The sequence below is a fragment of the Scophthalmus maximus genome, chromosome 11, assembly GCF_022379125.1.
Source record: "Scophthalmus maximus strain ysfricsl-2021 chromosome 11, ASM2237912v1, whole genome shotgun sequence".
In the NCBI taxonomy this organism is placed as follows: Eukaryota; Metazoa; Chordata; class Actinopteri; order Pleuronectiformes; family Scophthalmidae; genus Scophthalmus; species Scophthalmus maximus.
In genome coordinates, this window is record NC_061525.1 from 21,928,431 (window position 1) to 21,953,207 (window position 24,777).

At 47.9% G+C, this 24,777-nt stretch overlaps 1 protein-coding gene across 2 annotated transcripts in view; it reads left to right on the forward strand.

Annotated features, from left to right (window-relative positions):
- The first annotated feature begins 10,426 nt into the window (after positions 1-10,426).
- The window catches only part of b3gat1a (beta-1,3-glucuronyltransferase 1 (glucuronosyltransferase P) a), a 77,001-nt gene continuing 62,650 nt past the window's right edge, over positions 10,427-24,777 (forward strand). Inside the window, exon 1 of one of the 2 annotated variants that reach the window (XM_035622107.2) lies at positions 10,427-11,072. The gene's annotated coding sequence lies outside the window, so the exon portion shown is untranslated. The remainder of the gene's footprint in view (positions 11,073-24,777) is intronic. The other variant, XM_035622108.2, reaches the window with a different exon arrangement.

The following is a 24,777-nucleotide window of genomic DNA, read 5'->3' on the forward strand; positions in this document are numbered from 1 at the left end:
AAGTTAAAGTAGTCGACGCGGTAAATCAATTGAAAACCTTGGTCACTTGTTTTTTTTTATCGTATACGGAATTGGATTCATCTGTTCTTAAAATCTTAACGACTAACAATAGCAATCATTATTGTGATGATTATTATAATTACCATCATGAACACACCCAAATGTCAGACTGAGCTGCTGGTGGTGATGTTGCATTGTGGGTAATGTAGGCACCATTTTCTATTCTACTGAATTGTACAGTTGTGTACGTTTAACAAGTGAGGCACGATTTCCTCGGAACTGTAAACGTAAATGCACGTTGGTATATGAGTTTGTTAATCATACAGTATTATCCTGGCAGCGATGCCAGTTCAGTGTTAACGCTCCACTGACGTCCAACTGCAATTTCTTAGGAGGAGAAGATGTCCGACCGACCGGCGAAACCTCGAATGAAGTGCAAATCGTCGAAGACGCAGCGAGGGCCGTGAGCGCTGCCTTGCATTACATTTAGAGGTCATGAAACTGGGCTTGTTATCAGAGAGTAACACATTCAAATTCATGGACCAACCGGGAAAACAAGGGTCCGGAGAAAAGGAAAGAGACGTACGGCTGAGGTGCCCTTGATCGGGTCACGAAACGGCCCACCGCTCCAGCGGAGCCGGCGAGTCGGGGCAAACCCCCGACCCCCCCCCCCCCCCCCCCCCCCCCCCCAGACACGCCTGTTGCCTCGAATACATGTGATGCCTTGAATACATGTGATGCCTCGAATACGAAGCAGGGAGTTGCGCGGGAACAGGAGCATTTCGTGATCACGCGACTCGGGTCAAGGTGGAAAAGAAAAAGTGACGGTCGTGTGTTATGAAATGACGTCATGAGCCACTTTCCAGATGATGTGGCGATCCCTTCGCCGGGGTCAAGTCGGAAACACCAGCTGGATCCTGTCGGGAGCCATCGGACGACCTTGTGCGGAACCTGGCTCGACGTCAGTAATGTATCACATTCGATGTAGAGTCGGACGCATCATTTATTTAAGTGCTGAAACTAATAATAACCCCCCCCCCCCCCGAACAATTGATCCTCTCGTCAATAAAGTGTTTTGAATTGCCTGTTTAACCTTGCCGACACTAACTGAACCGACAGAGAAGAAGAAGAAGCTCAGCAACACACTCGGCCTCTGTTTCGTTTCACGTCGAAAAGAGTCCAGCTTGGTTTTGAAAATTGGAAATAACTTCCGACGTCATTACTGCGCAAATCCCAAACGAGTGAGGCGGCAGCGCGGGATTAGCGCCGAGACTTTGCACGGGGGAATATATAACATATGTCGGGCAGAGTCGTCCAATCAGACGCCGGCGATGCACATGCAGTAATTCCTCGTCTGTCCGTAGTGCTTTTTGCCTTTGGCGGCATTTATGCAAGATCTGACATAAATTGAGCTTTGGTCCCTTGATGACACACACAAAAAACAAACACGCTGACAGTATTCCAATATTAATATTTGTGTGTGTTTGACATAAGGGGGTGGTTGGTTGGTAGAGCTGTATCCTTGTCTGTATGGAGCCGGTGCTTCACGTAGCTGGAGGATTTCTCCTTCTCCTGCGTTTGTCCCACAGCCCATTTTCCTCCAGGTCTCCGGTTGCACTCCGCTAAACCCGTCGATAAATTTAAAAAAAAATGAAAAAACCTGCCTCGCAAGCAGACCGAGCGGGCTGGCGAGGGGCAAAACTGCACACTCCGTTCGAATGTCGCTTTATGATGAAAATAATTCAGATACAGTAAAACATACTGCGCACTGCAGAGAATGTGTGTGTACAGGTACTCGTTGAAGGATAAACCATATAATGAATGTATATGTTGTACAACAAAGCGAAATGTCTAAATTAGATTGGTGTAAAGATATTTAGGTTATTTTTGGGACCTACTGTATTGCTCTTTTGAAATGATCCCTCTAATCCTACTTAGTACACATCAAAACCTCGATAGGTTTCTAAACGACAACAGTTTAACGTTTTACTGATAATATATATATTCTGTATTTATTGTCATTTGTTGAAGATTAATTCAACCCACCAAAATAGTTTCCAGACACAAAAAAAAAAGCAGGAAACAGGTGTATCATATCTGTGGAGTGAAAAAAAAAAAATCAAAGCGCGACTTTGCTGACAAGCACAGATGGAGAAGTGCTGCTGTCGGATTCATCCACATCAGCGAGGGGGGTCGTTATGCAGTGGGAAATATAAAATCGACACTGAAAGAGTTATTGCTTTTTCAGAACACGGCGATCTGCGACGGTATTATTTTCCTGATATGGAAAGCAGGCACGGGGGTCACGGAATATATCAGCTAATATATGCAGCGAATATGCTGTTGAGTTCAGTTTTGAGTCACTTTGCCTGTTTACAGCGCCGCTTCCACACCGCCAGCGACGGATAATCACAATTTTCTTATTCCTGGACTCTTAACCATTTGCCAGTGCATACTGATGAAACACAACCCCGACAGAATATCCTATATCGCCACCGGAAATCACCACCTTCCTCCGCGGCCGAACTCTCATCAACCAGCATTTTCATCTTTTCATAAAAGTTAACTGCGGCGGCGGAACACAGCTCCGGGTGCAGCTGCGAGAAAATTGTGCGATTTACATAATCAGTTGAAAATTGTAAGGAATAAAGTCTTATCCAAAAGCAAAAGTGCACGCAGATGTCGCAAAATCAAGTACACACAAAGGATGAACAAAACGGACCAACATGCAGTTATACTAAGGGGGTGGAAAAAATTAATCCAAGGCTTTATCCATTTGCAATGTGAAAACACCTTTTGACCAATTGCAGGAAGTTGAGAAAGCATAGAAAAAATTTTGTAAGAAAAAGAAGCAGAAAAGAAGCAAAGTGAGGAGGAGAAAAAAAAAATTGATTACAATTTTTGAAGGATTACTTGGAGTCTTTGCCTCCGACGATAAACCTCCCTGATCATATCATTTTTGAACGACGAGGGCGTTCATTTGGTGCACTCAAACTAGTGTTAAGTATCTTCCCCTGAAGTTGGTGATGCTGGTTGTACTACCATAATGACATGACATAATCACACTGCCAATGAAATTAACCGGTTCATTCATATTCTCTATTCAAACGGAAAAGACTAGTGCCCGCCCAACTGACGACACGCCGGCATCTGACGAACGCCCGTCTGCCAACCAGTCAACGTCCAAGAATGGGCAGACGCAGCCTACGTAGGTGAAGAGGATGTAACAAAGACATGAAGCCGTGTTCGGACTTTCAGGGGTTAGAGAAGCGGAGGCTCGCTGAACATCCAGCGAGTGGAAAATCCACAAAATCTCGTCTGCTTCAGGTTCAGATACAGCGGGAAGACGAAAGGTCACATTCTGTACCTGTGGCAGATCAGAGATCGTAGCAGTGTTTTTCTCTTACCACCTGTAAGAGTTCTCATACTGAAGGCTGGTGCACAAAGGGAATATGAACGAGCGACCATCATCGAGGTCAGGATCGACTCCTCGGCCGCGCTGATTCGTCCCGTTGACGACGGCGGCTTATTGTCCAGCTGCGGAGCAACGCGTCTATTTTTAGAATGAGTGAGAATGAAAAGGAGAGAAATCTTAGTGAGAAGAAAAAAAATTCAAGCTCAATCAGACCTTCCATCTGAAATGACGGCATGCAGTGCGACACATTTTCCTTCAGTGCCCCTACATTCGGTGTAACGACGTCCGGTCGGCACGGCAAAGACAGGTTCATACGTTTTCAAGTAACTACTCCCACATGTGCTAATTTTAAGATTATGGGGAAAACATTCAACCCCTAATCTCCTTGCAGCAATTAGCACCGCTTGCCGCCACTATTACCACGCTCGTATGAAATTAACAGCTTTTTGCCTGTGGAGAGAATTTGGCTGCGGTCGACCTCGTCACACACCCGGAGCAGAGATTTTCCTTTTCCAGTTTCCTTGTTTCTCTACTGACGCCATTTTTGTCAGACAGTTATGATCGTGGAAAAAGCGTTGTGTTTTGTTTGTTTAGACTGGGTGTCTCCCATCACTGGAGCAAGACTGTGAAACCTGAAGTAGGTTTTCTTTATTCGAGTGTGACTCTCGTCACACCGGCCCGAACGGACTCAAGTTGTTTGCAATGTAGGAAGTGCACAGTCAGTAGCTTAAAGGGGTCCTAAAGCAATACACACGTTTCCTCGCGGTCCGCTAGCTGTCGGCTCCGTGTGTGCGCCGCAAGGAAAAAGATCGGGGTTCTTGGCTCAGCCCTGCCTCCGTGAATCTGAAACCAAAAAATGTCTCGGACCGCACCGCACATCGAACATCCCTCGTCGAACACCTCAGACAATGCCAGCTGCTGGCGTGCAACTCTGGGGTTTTGACCTCGTGGTTAGCGCGGTCAGTGTCCCGTACCCGGCGTTGCGGGGTTCATGGTAAAATCACAACAACAACAACAACAACAACAAAGAGAGAAACTAGCCGTTGTCCAAAATCGCTTACGGCCCCTTTAAATCACGGACCCCTGCTGGATGGAATAGGCCTCATGCTGTTGAGAGACATTATATCTGGTCGGTAACTGACACGTACAGTGGGTTGTTTGTCCTTTATCTGGACCGGTGTGTGTCTGCAGCTCAGGCCTCCTACAGATGCAGGAGTGTCGATCTAGTGATTTGTAGCTGTCCAAGGACTTGACCTTGAAGCGCAGGCGTCAGGTGGCTGTTAGTTGATCCGTCTGAGTCTCTTCTTCTCTGAGGACCCCGTTCAACTGATGGCCTCATTCAATGTGAGTACAGTCGTCGTCGTCGTCCCCCGCGTCCCTCCGCTGCCTCAGCCTCCCTGCTGTTGCCAAAGACAGCTGTTCGCCGGGCAGACTTGGCCTCCCGCCACTCCCCTCTGAGCCTTCTGAAGACACTGCAAAACACGTGTCTGCCACGAAGGGGAAACCGTGGAAAGGACGATGCAGACAACTTGCTCCCCGTTCGTCCGATTGGGGTCAAAAGGTCGTCGTACCTCCGGATTAGCACACTTCAACTGCAAGAACGGTTCAAAGTAGAGAGAGGGACAGCTTAATATTCTCTCTTGTCAAAATATGACTGTGAGCTTGAATTACATGTTTTACTTTCTCTTGTCATTCAGTTGTTCTCACTTTTGTCCTTTTTTAATGCATTGATTTTATTTTTCACGAAAAAAGTCTGAATTTGAAATATGTAGATTTATACTTAATCTTATTATCTTTATTATTTTACCTGGCACAGAGCTGCTAACAATAGCCTACACTGTTACACAGTTGCAATCTTATATATCATTTTTTGATAATGTCGCTTCGTATGAAAGTCTCCTGACCTTAAACACAAGGTACTAGCACGTTAGCGTTGTGCCAGCAGGCGAACACAGCGTTTAATTAATTCCTTACTGTGATTTTTGGTTTTGGAAAACTACAAGCCTGTTTGGCTTTGATTGGAGCGGTTCAGCAAACAATCAAACGTTCCAATCAATATGGATTACATGAATATCACAAACATGGCTGTTATTCCTCTCTTAGTTCCTTCCTTAACTTCTTTTTTTTACTTTACCTTACTTGTAGCTTTCCGTGTAGCGATGCTGCTAATTTCGCGTCATTCATCTGGACAGGATCACGGGGGAAAGCATGGCCGATTGGAGAAGTTGAATTGTTAAATGTTCAAGCACATCAGTGACCTGATGGAACCGCTGTAACAAAAATGCTCCGATCTTTACAAACACGATGTTGTTTCAATATTTCGTTGACCTTGGCTGTGGTTGGGGAATATGTGTCAACACATTAGGTGTCAACCCAAAGCTAACGCTGCCAAGGGGCCGTGATGTAACCACACACCCAGCTGACATCATTTCCTACAGAACGGTGATGAAGTTTACACGGCGACGACAACAACCACCCACAGATGCACTACACCCGTCTGGTCAAAAACTGTGAGGACACACAGTTACATTTTGAGACTCTGCTTTCATTCGCTGCCGCTCCTGATGAAGCTCCCTGTTCCCCCCACATTGCTCCCATTAACTGTCGTTTCCACAGCTGCTGGGAAGACGCTCATGGGCCAGTGCACCACCACACCATCAGTCCTGGGGGCTACCCGTGGGGGGGGTCACCTGGCAACACGCTCGCCTCCCAGTAATGATGCGGCTCCAAGGCTGTAGACACAGGGCGAAGCTACGACACAGGCTGTCACCGGCCGCCCGGCCACCTGCACACGGATCAGTCTAATGTGCCTCCATAACCATCACATCCCGGCCAGAGTCATTCAACCACACCGGCGAGAGGCAGCCGTCTGCTTCAGAGACACCAGTGAGTCAGATGGGGTTTTTTTTTGGGGGGGGGGGGGGGGACAGTGACAGGCTTGTGTGTGTGTACTTTCTGTTTTTATTGGTCGCAAACATTGCCATATTTGCCCCTCTCTTGTATAAGCCGCTCGGAGAAATGGCATAATTGTGTCTAACAACACTAGACACTAGCCTTTTTCTTTTTCTTTTTTGTGTACGCCTCTGGGCATTTACTGCAAGACACAGAACCCCCCCCCCCTACCCCCACCCCCCCCACATGAGTGCAAAACGTGTTGTGCTCCGTGCGTGGAATTCAGAAAAGCCTCTGACGACTATATTTCACAACAAATGAGAACTCTCAGAGAAAAATGATCGCTGTAATTGCTCAGACATAACTGGGGGCATTTATCTTCCCTCGCACTGACGTACGGGAGTCGGGACGCTCAAAATATGTTTCGGCTTCAAAAGCGAGTGACTGATGGTTCGGGATGAAGTCGAAACAGATTGTGGATATGCAACCGACCAGCTTCCATGATTAAGACCAGTTGTTTTTATGTTGTGGCTGAATCTGTGTTTGTCGGCAGCTCATGTTGTGTGTACTTTTCTGGGAGCGTGCCTATGTTCCCACATTTCTAAGAATTTTTTTTCACTGAAAATTAGGCCCTATGTTCCCACATTTCCTCTTTCATAAATTTGTATCAGATTTTATCCCCCTTTCTCCCAATTTGGTAGCCAATTACACCCAACCTATTATCCAGTAGCCCTAGCCCCAACCCTAACCTAACCCTAACCCTAATTATGAAAATGTCCTAGAAATGTGGGAACATAGGGCTGACCCCAGTTTTCTTTGCACCAGTTGAGCAGAGGTAAGTTAGTCAGGACATTGCTGGAAAAAAAAACATTTTTTTGAGCATTCAGTCACTATTTTTTGAGACCTAAAACACTTGGTCACTAGCGTGTTAGCAGGACATGCTAATGTTGCTAGCTTACCGCGCGAGCTCCAAGCCTGCTGTGCCTTGTAACATTTCCAATGCTTTGGTCGGACAATCACCGAAAGTTCGTCAAACGATCATCATCCGCCCAAAGAAATCCATTTTGTGTAACAATTCCCAGAGTGACCTGCATCGCATTGTCTGGATGCGAGTCCCCGCAACTTCAAAGTCTGTCGGAGCACTAGATATCGACGGAGGCCCAATGAGGCCGGTGGGGCTCGAGCGCTGGGCCCGGCTCCAGCGCCGGCAGCATGTCGGAGGACCCCTCCATCTGCTGCCTTTGTCCTTTCTGTGTGTGTGTGTGTGTGTGTGTGCGCGTGATCTCATAAAGTGTGAGCACCTGGTGATGACAACAAATATATCCCGCATTATACACGTACAATAGCACATACGGCAAATGATTAAAAACAATTTAAAAAACAACAAGGTGGAGCAATGTCAGAAGAAGCGAAATGAAACTGGGAGGCAACGAAGGAGCAGCTCCAACAGTTTTTGTTTTTTAATGGTTGACTTGTTAGGGCTTTTAGGATTATGGTTAGAATTAGGTTTAGATTTGTGTGTGTGTGTGTCATGTGTTGAACTCTAATGCCTCTCTGTTTCCCTCTTATTAGGGCCCAAACAGACACACCAGATGGCTGCGGGGGGGGAAAAAGAAAAAAGGAATCATACTCCAATTCCAAAAAGGCAAGAGGCAGCGCCCACAGTCACGGCAGCGCTCTGAAAGATTTAAGACGTACAGTACATGACATACTGTACTTGCATACATACATATGGAAAGATATACCCGCTCCGTTCACGCATGACTTTCACAAACAGTCCCCAGAAAAAAGGCTTTAGATGGATTCTTGGTATATTGACCTGACAAACATGACCTTGACTCATGTGGCTGCGCGGTGGTCAGGACGGGCCCTGTGTGTGTGTGTGTGTGTGTGTGTGTGTGTGTGTGTGTGTGTGTGTGTGTAGTCATGTCCTGTTCATTAACTGAATAAGAGGAGTCAGTTTTATTTATAGTCCTTTTTACACCCGCGTGTTTGAAATGATTCATGTATCAAACACACTCAAGCTCCCCTTCACACCGACGGGAGGAACGCCACGAATACTTTTCGCCTCAGAGCATCGTGGGGCTTTGATTTCTTCACCAGCGCACGGTTGATGAGCTTGTAACGGTAATGGGGATTAGCACGATAGAGAATCAAAGCAAATCCGTTGAAATACACAAACTTGACGGACTTACCCAGCTCACTGCTGACCCCTAGCGGCCGTGTACATAACACCCGCGAGACCAAAGGTCTGCGATCTTTAAACCGACCGCATACGTAATCGGCGGCTTAAACAATTTGACCTATGCGGCCATTTTTTGGTGGAGGACAGACTCCTAAAAATCCATGATTACTGCAGGAAAAACAGTCATCAGCACTCCACTGAATCCTTCACTATTTTCCTGATAGCAATGGCTAACTGTCATTCCTGCAGATTTGCGCTGCAATCTGATCAATCTCATACTTATTTTTAAGCATTCAGTCACAATTTTTAGTGATTATAATATTTATTGATGAGTAATATGGGGGGTTGGAGAAACAAAATCTTTGATATAGCGTTGTCTTTTTTTTCAAGGAAAACATACCCAAAAAACAAGAGCACAATTCAGAGCACACTCCTCCACTCCTGGAATCATACATCAACCTGTGTGCGGCACACTTTACCTCCGTTGCGGCGACGCTGACTTCTCTTTCAAAAGTGGGTCCCTTTCGCCTTTTCTCTCTCTTCCGCCCATGACGCCGCCGCCGCCTTCGCCGCCCGCTGGAACAACTCATCCTTTCCAGTAAAATTGCTCTGCTGAGTGCCCGCGGTCACACGCTCCAGTTTTTTCTTTTGATTCAGCACCTCGAGCTCAAAGGCCGACCGACGGCCCGGAGCTCAAAATACCGCATCGCACTTTGCAGCGAAATGTGGCGTGCAGCCGCGAGATCGGGGGCCTTTCTCTTCAGGTCATCCAGGCTCACACACACACACACACACACACACACGCACACACACCATTGTATTAGTGGCTGCACTCTTAGTGGCAATTTAGCGATTTCAATTCCCTGTTGCCCGTCGCCTCATCATTCCCTCTAAGGGCAAAATGCAAAGTAGTCTGTGACTTCTGTAGTAGACCAGACATGATGAAAGAGCCACAACGTTTGGAGGTGTCTTTGCTCATTTTGAATGCATGCGATGCACTGTGTCTTTTTCCCTCTTGCGTGTCACGGTGCGATGTCCAGAAGCCCCGGTTCCCCCTCGAGCAGGACAACCTCCTTCCTGTCTCCAGGCCGAGCTCCTCCGAGAGCCAGGTCCGGCCCTCTGGCCTCCGTGGGCTCAGAGGAGGTGAGCTGGCCGAGGCGGGTAATGTTTTTTTAGATCCGCGCACCAGACGCTGTGTCACCTCCACAACAGACACGCTCTTCATGCAGTGACGCCTGAAACTCCGATTGGCGGATGGAAATGTCCCGGCGGAATCGGCTTTCGGGGGGGGGTTGAGTCTCGGCCAAACGCGGTGGCATCTGGAGACTTTCTACTCCCACTACGACAACGACTACCCAGAAACAAAATGACTCTCATTCCACCGCATGTTCCCGTTTCTGGCACGCGTGCCATTGTGCGGTCGGTCGCGCGTGCGGGACTGGGCCCAGTCCGTGACGCGATTGCCGCCCTTCCCGAAATTAATTTCGCCGCCGCCGCCAAATCCGACACATGCTCTCGTCCCGTACGGTAGTTCAACACACGCCCGGGCCGGAGGATGAAGGATCTGTACAGTGAGGTCACGGCTGCAGACCCGGGGGCTTGCGCTGTGTTGGTCAATTATTCGCGAACAGTTTAACGGAGACTTCTGATCTCCGGACTGGAATCTCTCTTTACGTCTTCTTCCTCTCCATCCCTCTCCTCTCCCTCCTTCTATTCCCCCGTTCCCACTCCCCCCTTTTCCTTCTCTCTCTCTCCCCTCGGCTCTGTGTGTGTGTGTGTGTGTGTGTGTGTGTGTGTGTGTGTGTGTGTCTCCATCCCCCCCTCCCCCCTTCTCCTTCCAGTGCTGCGGCCCACCCTTCTCCGAGCTTTAATGGTACATGCCATTAGAAAAGCCCATCTCTGGAAGGGGAGGAGGGGAGGGTGGTCTCAATCTCAGCTAAGAGGCTACTTTAGTCCCCCCCACCCCCCGAACAACATAAGCACATTCACAGATGCCGCCGCACGCGTAGAGCCGCCTCCTCCCGTGTGAAAGCGACGAGCCGCGGACGGAGGGAGGCAGCGAGGGGATACGAGAGGAGAGAGGGTGGGGGAGAGAGACGAGGTGAGGAGCCCGCGGAGCAACAACGCGTACACGCCGCTGCCCGGACGAGTCTGACGTCTGCCCCCTCGCGCGCCTGTTCCGCCGTGTGTTGTGTGAGCGCGGGGGAGAAGCCGAGAGAGGGGGGGGGGAGAGGAAACATAAATCCCGGGAGCTTGTGTGTCCTCTCCTCTGCTTTTTCTACCACCACCGCCTCTCTTTTCTTTTTTTTCCCCCCCTCTTTTTTTTCTCCTTTATCTCCATCATCCGCGGCATGAAGGCGGGGGTCAGCTGGCGCGGCAGAATAAAAGAAGGGGATGCTTTGAACGCTGCCTCTCTTTTCGCCGAGGCACGAGGAAGAGCAAGAGGAGCGGGGGGGACAACACACAGCGGGGACGCAGAAAGAGACGGATTTGTGGAATGAATGAATGAGTGGGAGTCCTGCCGCCGCCGCCGCCGCACGCACCGGGAATAGCAGCCTCACACCGAAGTCTCTGAATGAGGTAAAAAAAAAAGAAGAAAGGAAGCAATGATAACACTTTATCTCTCTTTGTGTTTTCCCTCCTGCTCCCTGCGCCTGATTGGCCGACGGGATCAGGTTGGGATCTCAGAGGCACTTGGCTCGAACGGAGGTGAAGCGCTTTCCATGCTGATGGGGGTTTGGAGGGGAGATTGCCATCTTTGTCCCCCGTGTTGCCGCGGGGGGGGGGGGGGGGGGATGTTGTGCGTGTTGGCTGCCGCAGAGAGGCACGGACGCCGGGGGGCGAGACGGAGGGTCCCCGTCGAGCCTGACGAGTCGCCGATAACCCGCGCCACGATTTTCGAATTCATAAGGTTCTGCTGGCAAATGCGGAAAAATGTAAATTTCAGTCCAAAGGCGTGAAAGGAACCGGGGGGGGGGGGGGGGGGGGGGGGGGGCGAGAAACCCATAAATAAAAACAGTAGCAGCAGTGAATGTTTTTCTGAAGCAGGAGTCTTCTGACAGAGCTCTTCCCAGCGGTCACCCCAGGGAGCCGTGCAACTCGCTTCCCAAGACGGAGAGATAACAACTTGTCCACGGAAGTAAGGGGGGTGGGGGGGGGGGGGGGGGGGTCGGCTTGAGAAAAATGTTGGCGCTGGAGTCGGAGCTAAGTGGGCTGTACGCTCTCCACCTGGACGCCCGGGCAAGTGTGTGGCTGAGGCCCTGGTGAGTTCTGTCCTCAAGAGAGCGAGCGCAGCTCCTTCAGCCCCGCGGCGAGGACGAGGAGGAGGACGAGGAGGAGGAGGAGGACGAGGAGGAGGAGGACGAGGAGGAGGAGGAGGAGGAGGAGGAGGACGAGGAGGAGGAGGAGGACGAGGAGGAGGAGGAGGAGGAGGAGGCGACAGCAGGGCCGCGTTCCCGCGCATTGTTTGGCTGTAAAATGATCGTTTGTGCGTCCGCACGTTTTTCGAAAAGAAGCAGGGGACACTCGTCAGCACGCAGGGTGAAACTCCTCCGAGTCCGCGGGAAAGTGTGTGTCATCGTGCCTGAGAAGAAAACACACGTCTGGGCTCCAAGTCATGACTCGTCCCGTTGGCGCGTCGAGTCACACCGGAGACGTTGGGTTTGTCCTGCTGACACCCATCATGACATCAGGCTTACCGGACAATATATATATATATATATATATATATGCTTGTCACTCATATATTTACAACAATTTCTGAGTGAAAAGGAGACCAGCGCTGTTGTTGATCATTTATTTTTGAATTAAAATGCCATTAAATGGCTATTTGGCGCTCGCCGAGCCGCACCGGCCCCGCGAGGATGTGTGTTCTGTGGCGTCGTGTGCGGTGAGACGGGCGTCCGATTCGCTGCGGCCGCCGTGCGCCGATTAGCCCACACGCGGGAAGAACGGGGAAAATGGAATAAGGACCAGCAGATATACCCGAGTGAATCCATTGGGGGATGCCGCCCCCCCCACCTCCTCTCTCTCTAAACTGTCTCATCTGTTCCACGGTCATACGTACATGATGGCACCTGCTCCTCGGCCCCACGCGGTCGGGCCTGTGCTCACATGCAATCAATCTGTGTGTGTGTGTGTGTGTGTGTGTGTCCAGCTGTTTCTCGCACGCGTGTTAACCCTGCCTCCGCGGCGCTGCACTCTCTGACCGTGTGCACGGTACATATTTAGATTCCGCTCGGTTTGCCCGGTGTCAGCAAATAGCGTCCAGATCTGCTTGATGGCGGCCGACGGCTTGTCATTTCATTTCTGCATCCGCGGGTTTTCCCTCCTGTCGCCTTTGGCCTGAGCGCCGTGCCAAAAGTGCTGAGGGGGGCCAGAAATACACACCTACAGCTACATGTGTGGCCGCAGCTCCGCCGCTGTAAATCACGGGTCACGGCACAGAATCGAATGGAACACAAGAGATGTACTGACACCACCGTGCCCCAGGCCGTCTTCTTCCTCCTACTTAATCCTTACGCTGATGTGTTATCCATTCATATTCATAGGAAATAACTTCTGGTCGGTCAAGCTGTGAGTGCAGTTGCGGTTGGTTTATTTCCTTTGGCAGCTTCGCTCGACTTTTATTAGCGAAGCTATGAGAGCATTTTATTTCTAATCAACGAGCAAAGGGCCCAATTCGGCGTTTTCCTTTTTCTCTTCTGGAAGACGGAGAAGCGTCTGGAAGATGCGAGAAAAGCTGTTGGGTTATTGCGAAATGGAAATTTAAAAAAACCCCCAAAACCTCTAAATGTATTTACAGCTTTTCACTTCAAACTCAGAAACTGAGTTTAAAGCGAGCTGCTCCGAAACATATCAGCATTACTGGTATTAAGATACGCCACAACAATCATCCTCTGTGGCGACTAGACTGTAAATACTATGCAGTAAATGTCATTGTGGTATACGCGTTATCCAATACAGTCGGTTTGTATTATCTCTCAGGAGTGTGTGTGTGTGTGTGTGTTGCATGTGCGGAGTACACATGTTCATCACCGGTTAGCTCATTTCACACACCGTCGCGCGGCATGATAGCGCGCGCGAATCCCAACGCGGCGACGGGATTAGACGCCGCGCAAACTGTTTCCCCGAAGCTTCAGGCGAAGCAGCGGCGGGTTGTGAAGCACGTGTACCTGCAGCTCATATAGATCCAGGATTTCTGAACCCAAGTCCACCGGGGGTCTGCTCTGTGCTACAGGTGTTTGTGTGTTTTTTTTCTCCTTGAACGCGACGACTGAGCTCCTCTGCAGATTCGGTCGCCCGGCCTGAGGCAACAGCGGAGATGAAGCATGAGAATAAAACTAACAGGATATAGGTCTCACCGACTGTACCTTGCTCTCACATCTTGCCATCGTAACTCTGGGCGTCGGAGAAACGCTCCACCTGCAGAATCACTTGGCTATGCTCAAAATGTGCGAGAGAAAAACCGAATCCACTGCAGGAAACGGACTAAAGTAGCAGCATATGTATATACATGCTCAGTGATTGTCAGAGGGACTTTTGCCCCCTTCATGATTGTGATTATTAATCATAATTCTCCTGCCAGATGACAGCAGGCGAGTGCCGGATGTGTCGTGTGCAATAGTTTGCATTAAGCTTAAAAAAAAAAACAATTAGTCCCAGTTTTACTTATTTCTTATTCCCTATGCACGGTGAAGTATTTGAAGGAGCAGGATGTTTTATTCAAATGTGTTTAATCCAGGTTTATAGTGAAAAATAATATCAAGGAGTACCTCTGTTTTACTGAAATCTTTACAAAACCATAAATCGGATACAGTGTGACGACACAGAAAACCTCCTGCTGTAGACTATACTGATCCATCCACGAGGACAGCTGAGAAGCAAAGCTCCCAAACATATATACCGAGCGCAGAATGAGTCACTTTGGTTCCTAAAGTCGAAGTTGTGTGGAACTATATGTGACGCCGTGGCCTGACCACGGTCCCACGAGCCCTTTATAATGAACATCTTCGAAGCAGACTCGCAGCAAAATGAAGACGGAGCGCAATCTGTCGGGGGCCTTGCAGCGGCGATGTCGTACCTCGGTGGATCGCACTCCGCGGGGCACTTAAAGTCTGTCTGGCTGCCCATTAAGACAGCCACTATCCTGGCTCATTAATGTCCTGCGGAGGAGTCGGAATAAACTGTGCTCCACAGACTGGTGCTGGCAGCGGCTCCCTGCCTCCTCCTCCTCCTCCTCCTCCAGCAGCTCCTCTGCCTCCAGGGACGCGGCGGTTGTTTTGCCCGAGGAACGAGCCGAGCGGCTCGGGTTGACCGGCGAAAAACGCGGAATAATAAGATGTTCCGATTCCGCCAATCTGCTTTGAAATCCTTTTTTTTTTGCTGCTGCGAGGTTGCCAAATGTGACCACTGTGCGCTGGAGGACACCACCACTCACTTAAATTGGGTTTAAAGAATGGTGAGCGGAGGATGGGGAACAGTGCTTAGAGATGAGTGAAGGAACGAGCGTCAGAATTAACTGCGTCAAAGTAAAAGCGACGGCGTGTTTGCTTGAAACACGGATCGTCGTGCAGTATGTTCCGGGAAGAACTTTTTAATCGAACGTCTGTTGCGTTGCGTCGTTCAACCCCACCCAGGGGCAGCTGTTTGTGATCGCTTGTGTAATGTCCAATACCTTTAAAGGAGACATATTACACTCATATTCAGGTTCATAATTTTAATCTGGGTTATTAGCTGAGAATGTTCACACGCTCAAATGTTCAGTGAACGCATCGGCTTCCTCAGACTGTCCGTTCCTGCAACTCCTCTTTCACAGCCTCTCTCTGAAACACTTGGTTTTAGCTCCTGTCTCTTTAAGGCCCCTCCCTCCCGATGAAAGTCCAGTCCTGCTCTGATTGGCCAGCTGGCTCCACTCTATTGTTGTGATTGGTCATCCGCTTCCAGCACAAGTAGGAAGTTCTCTCGCTTTACCAGGCTTTGTTTGGGGCCTGTCAAACTAGCCGCTTTATGCACATCACCGTCTTACGGACGTACATGCACAGAAAACCTATAACACACTAGAGGACAGAGAAAAACTGAAAAAAGCAGAATATGGCTCCTTTAAAAATAATCTGCGTCAAACTGGAGGAAGAAGTTGAGAAAACTCCTCATGACTTGTCATCATCATTTCACATTTGTTGGGTTAAAGCATCATCAAAATGAACAGCATCGTTTTCTGTTTGACTGGGATTTGCTGCCACGGCTCGTGATGCCGTTTGGACTGGTTCATTCATAAATCCTGCACAATTCAAATAAGTTTCCTCTTTTTGTTTGTTTGTTTGTTTGTTGTTGTTGTTGTTGTTTTTTTGGTTGGGATAATCTCATTATGTGTCTTTGTGATTATACCCACTGTCTCCAGGGGCAGTACTAGCACACACAAAAAAGAAAGAGGGTATTAGCGACAGCTGGCAGTGTGGTATCAATTGTGTTCATATTCATCAGGCCTGCGAGAGATTAGGAGACGGAGCCGAGATGCGACCGGGGGCGGTGTAGTGTACAGTATGCACACACACACACGCGCATAAAGATGCACACACACTACAATATTCACAGGCACAAACAATAAGCCAAGATCCTGACCCCGGCCCTCGAGCTGCACCTCCCCCACTGTCAACCCGTATACCGCCACACACTGTGACCGAGAATAGAGTGGAAATCACTTCTCCTCCCCTCGCCTCTTCCTCGCCGGCTCTTTGGATATTTTCTCTGAATGTTGAAATTACATAACAGGAGAGAGAGAGAGAGAGAGAGAGAGAGAGAGAGAGAGAGAGAGAGAGAGAGAGAGAGAAGATGCGGAGTCTGTTCTTCATGGCCAAAAATTGGCTTAACCTTAAATCAGTTTGGCAGCTTGTGCGAGGCTATAGGAGACTAGCATGTTCTGTCTAACAGTCTGCGTCTCTGGTCAGGAGGCAGAGATGATCGTATCACATGATGAGATCTTCCCTCATCATCAACCTGCCCGGACAAATTACGAGGTTAGCGCGGCGGGCGAGGCCGCAGCTAGTTCAAGCGAAGCAACCCAGAAAACGTAATACGTAATGATGTCAGGAATCTAATCCAACAGCAAAAATAAAAGCTCGACGAGCAATAATGTTGTAATATTAAATCTAGCAATTTGTTCAGGGTGTAATCGGATGTGAAATTTAGAGGAAAAGTCACAAAATGTTGGTTATTTTCAAAATGAAGTTCATAATTACACTGAATAAAGTGTGTGTGTGTGTGTGTGTGTGTGTGTGTGTTCACAGCTAAGGCTCCCGACTCTGAGTGATTCTGGCAGTGAATCATCCGTATCCTTTAAGTTTGTATTCGTATTCTGTCGGAGAGACACTTGGTTCCCTCCAGGAATCACTGCAGTAATTACTCACAGATTAGACAACAACACGGCACAAACGACAAAAAAGTCCCCCGGTTTTTTGAGGCAACAAAACAAGCTCCGTCAATTTGCCCGGTTGAGACGGCGCCGGAGGCTCGGTGATACATCTTTTATCTTTAACAAGACCCAAGTGTCCGTCCACCTCTGTACTCGGGGAAAAGATCACCTTATAAAACATGCTTGGAGGACATCGCCATTACCCGGTGGTGTTGGGGCAGTGTGCCTAAAGAGATTGTACTGTAAATCTGCTGTAAGCGGTGAGTGTTAACAGAAGGTAGGATAATACACGCAAGCAATAGATTCAAATCTCCCTCGCACCTAATTAACAACACGCTGATTGATTTTTGAGATTAGTTAACGCAATAGGAGTAAATTGGACGTCAGAAGAATTGAATTAAAAGTATATTGCTTTACCTGGTTCAATCACTGTTTATATTAAAAATATCCCTTTTTCCTACTTGATTAGTTCTTGTTTTTAACCCTGATGTTTTAAAAAAAGTCAATTTTTTTGAAGTCAGAAAAAGTAAATTAAGGGAGAATTGAATTAGTGAGTTCTGCGTCATCCTGCTTGTTTTTCCCGTGTAGTGCAGCGAAAGGCTGCCACATGTCTGCAAACATCTTCCTCCAGCTCGTCTTTGGCCAAACTCACCTTCTCGTCTGCCGTAGGAAGGACTGCGTGCTGCGTTCAAGCTGTGTTGCCTCATCTCTTTTCCTATACTGACGGTATCAACTTTTGATATTTCACTTTTGTTTTATCCCCACCCACACAGTTTAGAGCAGTGCAGCAGTACAGACTTGGGATTGCTGTATTAAGCTGTATTTTGTGTTTTTTTTCTATTACAGCAAAGTAATCTGTTGGGATAGGTTGGTACTATGAGCTCTTATGAGGATAGGATGGAGCTTTGTCATTTAGGTTTTTGTGCTTAAGGAGGATTTTGAATGCTGTTCTGGACTTTACAGGGGGCAAATTGCAGATAAACTAATATGAGAGAAATATGATCCATCTTTCATCCAGGCCTTTATTATGAAAGTTTGACTACCTGATACGTTTGATATGGCTTTGGAAATGTATGTTGTGTTTTCTGATAATATTGCCTAAAGCAAGCATATATATGGTGAAAAGTATGGGTCCCAGCATTGAACCCTGTGGAACTCCGTGACTAACTTCTGTTTGCATTGAGGAGTCACTGTTAACATTAACGACCTGGAATCTATCCCATAAAAAGGACTTACGACCGACCTAGTGTGGTTCCTTTAATACTACTGACTCTGTAATAAACCATGTGATTGACAGCAGCGCTAGGATCAAGAAGGACAAGTATACGTGTGGTGCAAAAAAACAAACACAGATGAAATGCCAGGGCTAGCACATTATGGCTTCAATTTTCTAAATGATTCTCTAGACCTGAGACCAATCTGATTTACTAATCTGTCCCATGAAGATTAGAACCATGACTTTTTTATTTAAAATTCAATCCGAAGATGCTAAATGTTCCAAATTAGTTTTCTGCCACGGCGCAATCCTCCGCGTTACACGGTATGAAATAGGATTGGCAAGGAGAGAGGAGAGTGTCTGTGTCTGGAGTCACTATACAGTAGGTAATGGAGGCAGCCAGTTAGGACTGTTTTGACTTTAGTGAGATGGATAAACACCCATTTGCAGGAGGGAATTGCTGCAGATTAAATATTAATTAATATGGGTTTTCACTCTTGTGTTATATTTACATTTCCAGACCAACAAAGCCAACGCATGGGCGACTCAAATGACAGCAAATACTGATGGAAAGGCATCAAAAAAGACAGAGTATATATATATATATATATTACACTTACACAAACATCCAATTTCTGTCAACGCCTGAAAATAAGTGAAACAATTTGTGCAAAGTCTTAACACTTTACGGTGAGTGACTGACTGGAGTGACAGGTAGAGGAGCGAGAGATGACAGGCCTCAGCTAGCCTGTTGTCGTTCTTCTTCGTCTTGTCGCTGCTCGCACAACATTTCATGTGCAGTGCGGCGCGCCCAGTACCTCTCACTCAAGATTGTTGCGTCTCTGGATCGAGTGTCCCCGCTTCCCCTCGTGAATGCGGAGACGTTGTCGCTGATATGTGCATTACATTGATTTTGCTGACTTAAAAAACACTTACATATCAGGGGTAGGCAGGCAGCATTAAGGGCCTTGTCTAAGGGCCCACGATGGATTCTGACTGGGAATCGAACCCCCATCTTCTGTACCAAAGTCAGTGGTGTGACCCACCATGTTGTTGACAAGAAATATATTCTCTGACCGACCTTCTCCATCGCTCCGGCACCTGACGAGTGGGAAAACCTGGCAGTCAGAAATCCAGCTAATTGTCCAAACGGATTAAATGTCAAAACTTTTTAAAGGACAAGGTGGCATTTCACATTCATCGCCTCTCTGCCCCTCGGGCTCTAATTAACAGTTTTCATAAGAGCAGGAGGCCTGACCTTGCACCGGAAATTAATTTGTTAAGCTTCTCGGCCTATGAAAATAATTACCGTGAAACAAACTGCAAAATGCAAGGGCGCAAAAAAAAAAAATGAAGAGCTTAAACTGTTCATGCTCTTAATCATTTTCGTAATCGTCGCATAAGTGATGCGTCCGCGAACCAAAGGCGATTAGCCGCGTCACGAGGAAGGTGGACTGTAATGATATTGACTTTTTTCTTTCTTTCCTTAAAGGTCTGTTGATATATTCAATTTGATTTCACAACACCGACACATGCCCAGCCCCTCGTTCGTCTGTGGCCTAATTGTAGCCGGCGGGTTTGAAATGCAGTTTCCATTTCGCAGTGCTGAGGGCCCGCGGCCCGACGTCCCCTCCGGCTACACGCTACTGAGCATGTCCGTACAGTCTGGATCTACATATCATCACTCTGACAATGTGCGGGGATTAACCGGGGCAGAAGTTGAGCGAGGACTTGTGCATTCATAGTTTAATTTCCGCAATTTGTAGTTTTTGTATCAGCCGGGCATCAGCGCCTCCTCTAAAGGATGTTCTTTATCTTCATGCTACGGGAAATCATTGGAATGCCCAGTAGCTTCTTGAAGCATATATATATAATAATAATCCTGCTTCTGGACGTTGAGGCTGTGAAACGTTGGTTTAACAGACAGATTGCAATGAGAGGCAAATCATTTAAGCACCAGACATTTGTTTCTTGCAGCCAATAATGAAATCCAGGCCATTAATTATAGATCGAACCCTCGTTCCTTTGTTTGTTTTCTCTTTGTCAGTGTTTCTTTCTATGATTAGTCCCTCGAGCATTCGAGTGATCACACGGAATAAGATGCAGAAACCCACTGATCAGGTTGAACACACTTAAAAAACGGATTTTTCAGACTTTCACTAATTCCATTCAGCGCCGGCGAAATTCCAGGTCAAAACCCAATTTCTGTTTCTCCACTTAATGACTGCTGATTTTTCTTCTTTTTTTTTTTGAATGGTTTCGTTTCACAGATCCGCACTGAGGGACCCATTATATCGTCTCTCCTCCCCAAACACTCCCGTGGAGTTTTAAGAGGATTTCAATGAGAATTGTGCAAAGTAGTCACGTTGTCCCCGCGAGACGCCGGCGTCTTGTTTACCGCCTTCATGGGTTTTACAGAGGGAGCGGCGCAAAAGTGCGTCGCCCGAGTCACTCGTCCCAAATTGCTACTGTGAGATGTTGCTGAGGAGACAAAGCGGTAGTTCCATTAAACGCCGGCCGGGTACAGTAGATCTCCCGACGGCGTGATGATGGTGTCCAGTGCCCTCGCGTCTGACGTCCTGATACGACTCGGCGACTCCTGCGTTTGACTTCAACCCAGTGGTTCCTCTTCCTTCTTTTGATCTCATTAATATCCTCGTTCATTTCGGATTTAGCCGTCAAGTTGGGCACGATTTTGTCTAATGAAATGTGGGGAAATGGATTGTTAGTGCAAGCTGTTTTTGGGTTAGGGTTAGGGTTAGGGTTAGGGGGGGAGGGGATTTGATGGAGGGGAGGGAAGGAATAAGACACGTCTGCGCAAACACAGACCGCGAGAACCTAATTACTCATCGGGGGGGGGGGGGAAGCTGGAGCGAGAACTCTTTCCTTCACAAGATCAATTCCGTACGTATGTGTGTGGGGTTTCGTTTCTCCCTGCGTGGACGCCACATAGAAATCACTTTGATTTGAATAAACGCCAGACCGTGCTCGGGGACACGCCGCTCGGCGCCGTGGCGTCATCGCCGGATATCTGCCGACGACGGACGAGACGTTCACACCGGCGGCGGGAGTTGAGTTGTAATACACGGTGGGTGGGGGGGGGGGGGGGGGATCATGCCAGAGGGTTGCGGCGCAGTGGCTCTATTGACACGCTCGTATTCAAAGATCCAGTGGAAGCGAGGCCGAGCTGTGCTCCTGGCTGAGGAAGAGGGGGGGTGCGGCGCCAATGGCGCTCAAATCAAACGCCAGCGATGGGATCCGGCAATTCTGGACACCCGCCCCGCACTAAGTTGGACGCTTACCGCGCGACAATCGCCGCTACGAGAAAAAACAACCAACGCTTTTCATAGTCAAAGGAGACGGCGTGGCGGGCGGGCGGATGGGAGAGGCGTCTTTAACCAAAAAACGTTTATAATGACGTGACAGCAGGAGAGGGGGGAAAAGAACACCTGAGCTCCCGGAAGGACATCCAGAGGAAGTGTGTTTAATTGATCGCGTCACTCACGTCTGCTCCGTACGACGAAGGCCTGGGGGGGGGGGGGGGGCGACCCGGGAGATGGATGGTAGAGGAGAAATGAGGCAACGCTGACTGTCGGGCTATTACGTCCTCACACGAAGAACAGAGGGGGACCAGAGTGTCTGCGCCGCTGAAGACTGAGAGGGGAAAATACTGAGTTGGATATAAAAAAAAATCATCTGTTCTAATGTCTGATTATTAGCCTTTGCGTAGCGAGGCGAGAGGGAAGCTTTTACTTGTAATACAAGCACAAGAAATGTTCATGTTATGCGTAAGTTACATGTTTTTAATAAGTCCATAAGTGGGGATACATTTGAATCTACCGCGCCGACAATCACCCGCCGTCGATAGCCACTGTGCAAATGTGGTTTCTAACACGCTGCATTCAAATACAGAAAAGGGTGAAAACAAGCTTTTACACCATGTACGAAAGACACAGAAATCAATATTGCTCCTGCCACGCCGCACTGCAAATGAAAAGCATGCATGCAATGCTATAGGATATGGATTTCTGTGTGTGTGTGGCCCATGTTTTATTCCCATGCAGGGCTCAAATCTGGAAGCATATTGTTTTCGATGAAAGGGGGTTTTGATGGGTCCGATGTCAGATCGTGTGCATTAGTCGACGTCAGTCGCCAACTCACAGAGACGGTGAACTTCTGGGCTTTTGTTCCAATGGTGGGTGAGAGTGAGAAAGACGAGCGCGCCGCTTGGAAAAAAACGGCGGCGAGGAACAAAGCCACATTATAATATTGAGCGCGCCGAGAGAAGCGGTGTGGCAGCCTCGAGACGTCTCGCATTGTTTGTAAATCAGTCAAGACACTCGCTCTGCATTTTGGCTTCCTGGTGCGCCTTTGTGTGTGCGTGAGGAGCCTTTCATGGTGGTGTGTGTGTGTGTGTGTGTGAGTGTGTGTGTGTGTGTGTGTGTGAGGAGCCTTTCATGGTGGTGTGTGTGTGTGTGTGTGTGTGTGTGTGTGAGTGTGTGTGTGAGGAGCCTTTCATGGTGGTGTGTGTGTGTGTGTGTGTGTGTGTGTGTGTGTTATCGTGTGTGTGAACAGGTTGCGTGATATGTGCGCCTGTCCAGGATGCTGTTGCCGGGGGCGATGGCCTGCGGTTGTCATAGAAGCTGCCGTAGCGCGGAGGTGAACGTGGTCACATGACGACCTTTCACATTCCAAGGCAGCAACTACCTTATGTAGTCATTCGTCAATTTATTGAAGTCAACCACATATTTGCGGAGTAGCAATTACAACACACAGTAACACGACAGACACCTACTCCCCTATTTCCCCCCATCCCGACAGATGATAGGAGTTTGATTGTTTAAAGTCAAACTAATATTAAGAATCAGCGCGTAGCTGTTTTCCTTCCCGTCTGTTCTGACTTTGGTCACAGTTGTCATTTTCCAAAAGGAAGAAAGATCCAACTGCTTTCGGTTCTCGCGCTTGTTGCCAGATCTGTGTGGGAGACAAAGATGCCAAGAAGCCATTGTATACTGTCGTGAAAGTACATGTACAATACCTGCAGTGTCATTAAAGCTCAATTCAGTTCATTTCAGCCCTACGTTTTAATTTCCCACTTTTCCTTTCTTTCCATTTCCACAACCCGCTCTCTGCATCACCACTGTGGCACCGAACCAACAAGTTCAGGCAACAGTGAAATGATTATTTCTCTTCTGCTTTCCAGACAAAAAAATATACAACCTTGACTTTAAGGAGAACGGCATCACAAAGGCAACATGCCTTCTCCCCCCGCCCAGACCACACTCCTGCCGTACTCCTTGTGAAATGTTAAGCTCAGACGTTCCACTTTCAACACTTCTCCACGCGGCCCCGTGAAAATATGACGCCAGGTGAAGTTTTCATTTGGGGGACAAGTGAAAAGACTCACGGGTCGGCCGGCGGGTCGAAGACGAGCTGACGACTCTCAAGATCCGTTCGTCACTTCGTCCGTTTCCATTTTAACTTTGTGCAAACGACTGTACGTTGTGTTGAACTCAGTATAATAGACAACCTGCAGACTACAGTCTCAGTGTCTTTTTTATGTTTTAGTTATTAGCGTCTTATTAAAGCAGCTGGTAGAACAACACATTACATCTAAAACAAAACAGAAAAAACACCCAAACCTCGAGAGTGACTTCATGATACATGAAGTAATAAGAGCTATGATTCAATTAAAGCACAGCTTTGCAACAGGCTCAGCTGCAAATGGAAATATTTGCCAGAATTGTTCACCCTCATCTTTCGGTTTCATCCCTCGACTGCTGAAGTGGAAAAACTTGAGCTTTAAAACGTGCTGCCGCTGACACGGGAAATTATGCATATGAGCCAATGTCTGGGCAGATTTTGAGCTACTACAGTTCTGGGTATTATTTAAGATAAGATCAGATAAGATATACCTTTATTCGTCCCACAATGGGGAAATTCGGGCATTACAGCAGCAAAGTGGACAGAAGAATATATGAGAAATTTACAAAAAGGGGTTAATATGTACAAAATGTAACCAAAAAATAACTTTAAATAAAAAAAACAGAGGTGTATAAATACTATACTCCAGCAAGATTGTAGCTCGGGTGTAAATCCCAAACGGAAGGTCACGCGAGTGTTTTTCATTTACTGTAAATGTCACGCGTCTCCACGTGTGTGTGTGTGTGTGTGTGTGTGTGTGTGTGTGTGTGTGTGTTTGCGTCTAAAAATGACGAACACACTTGTCGTACATTGCGAGGCGAGCGAGGATTCCGTTCCCGTTCGGCGGCGTGCAGGCCGTCACGTACTGACGCTTGAAAACGTTGGAATCAATTTAACGCCGCACCCTCTGCGAAAATCTGACTCGTGCAAATGAGACATTTGAATCACTGATTAAAGAAAGAGTCGTTTCCGCTGGGCGAGATCTTGTTTTCGTGACCTCTTCATTTCATGCTGTGCAATCGTGAGTCACGAACACCTACGCAAAACTGCACAAACGTAACTACTCTGATGAGCATAATAATCATAATGAAGTAGGCTGTGAAATGCGTACCTTGCGTCTAAATGAAGACGAGCTAATTGGGGTATTTAATTTTGACCTGAATCCAAATGTATTGTGAGAGTATCCCTTTATCCAAAAAACAAACGGGGAAAAAAAAAACCCCGTTGGTAAAAAA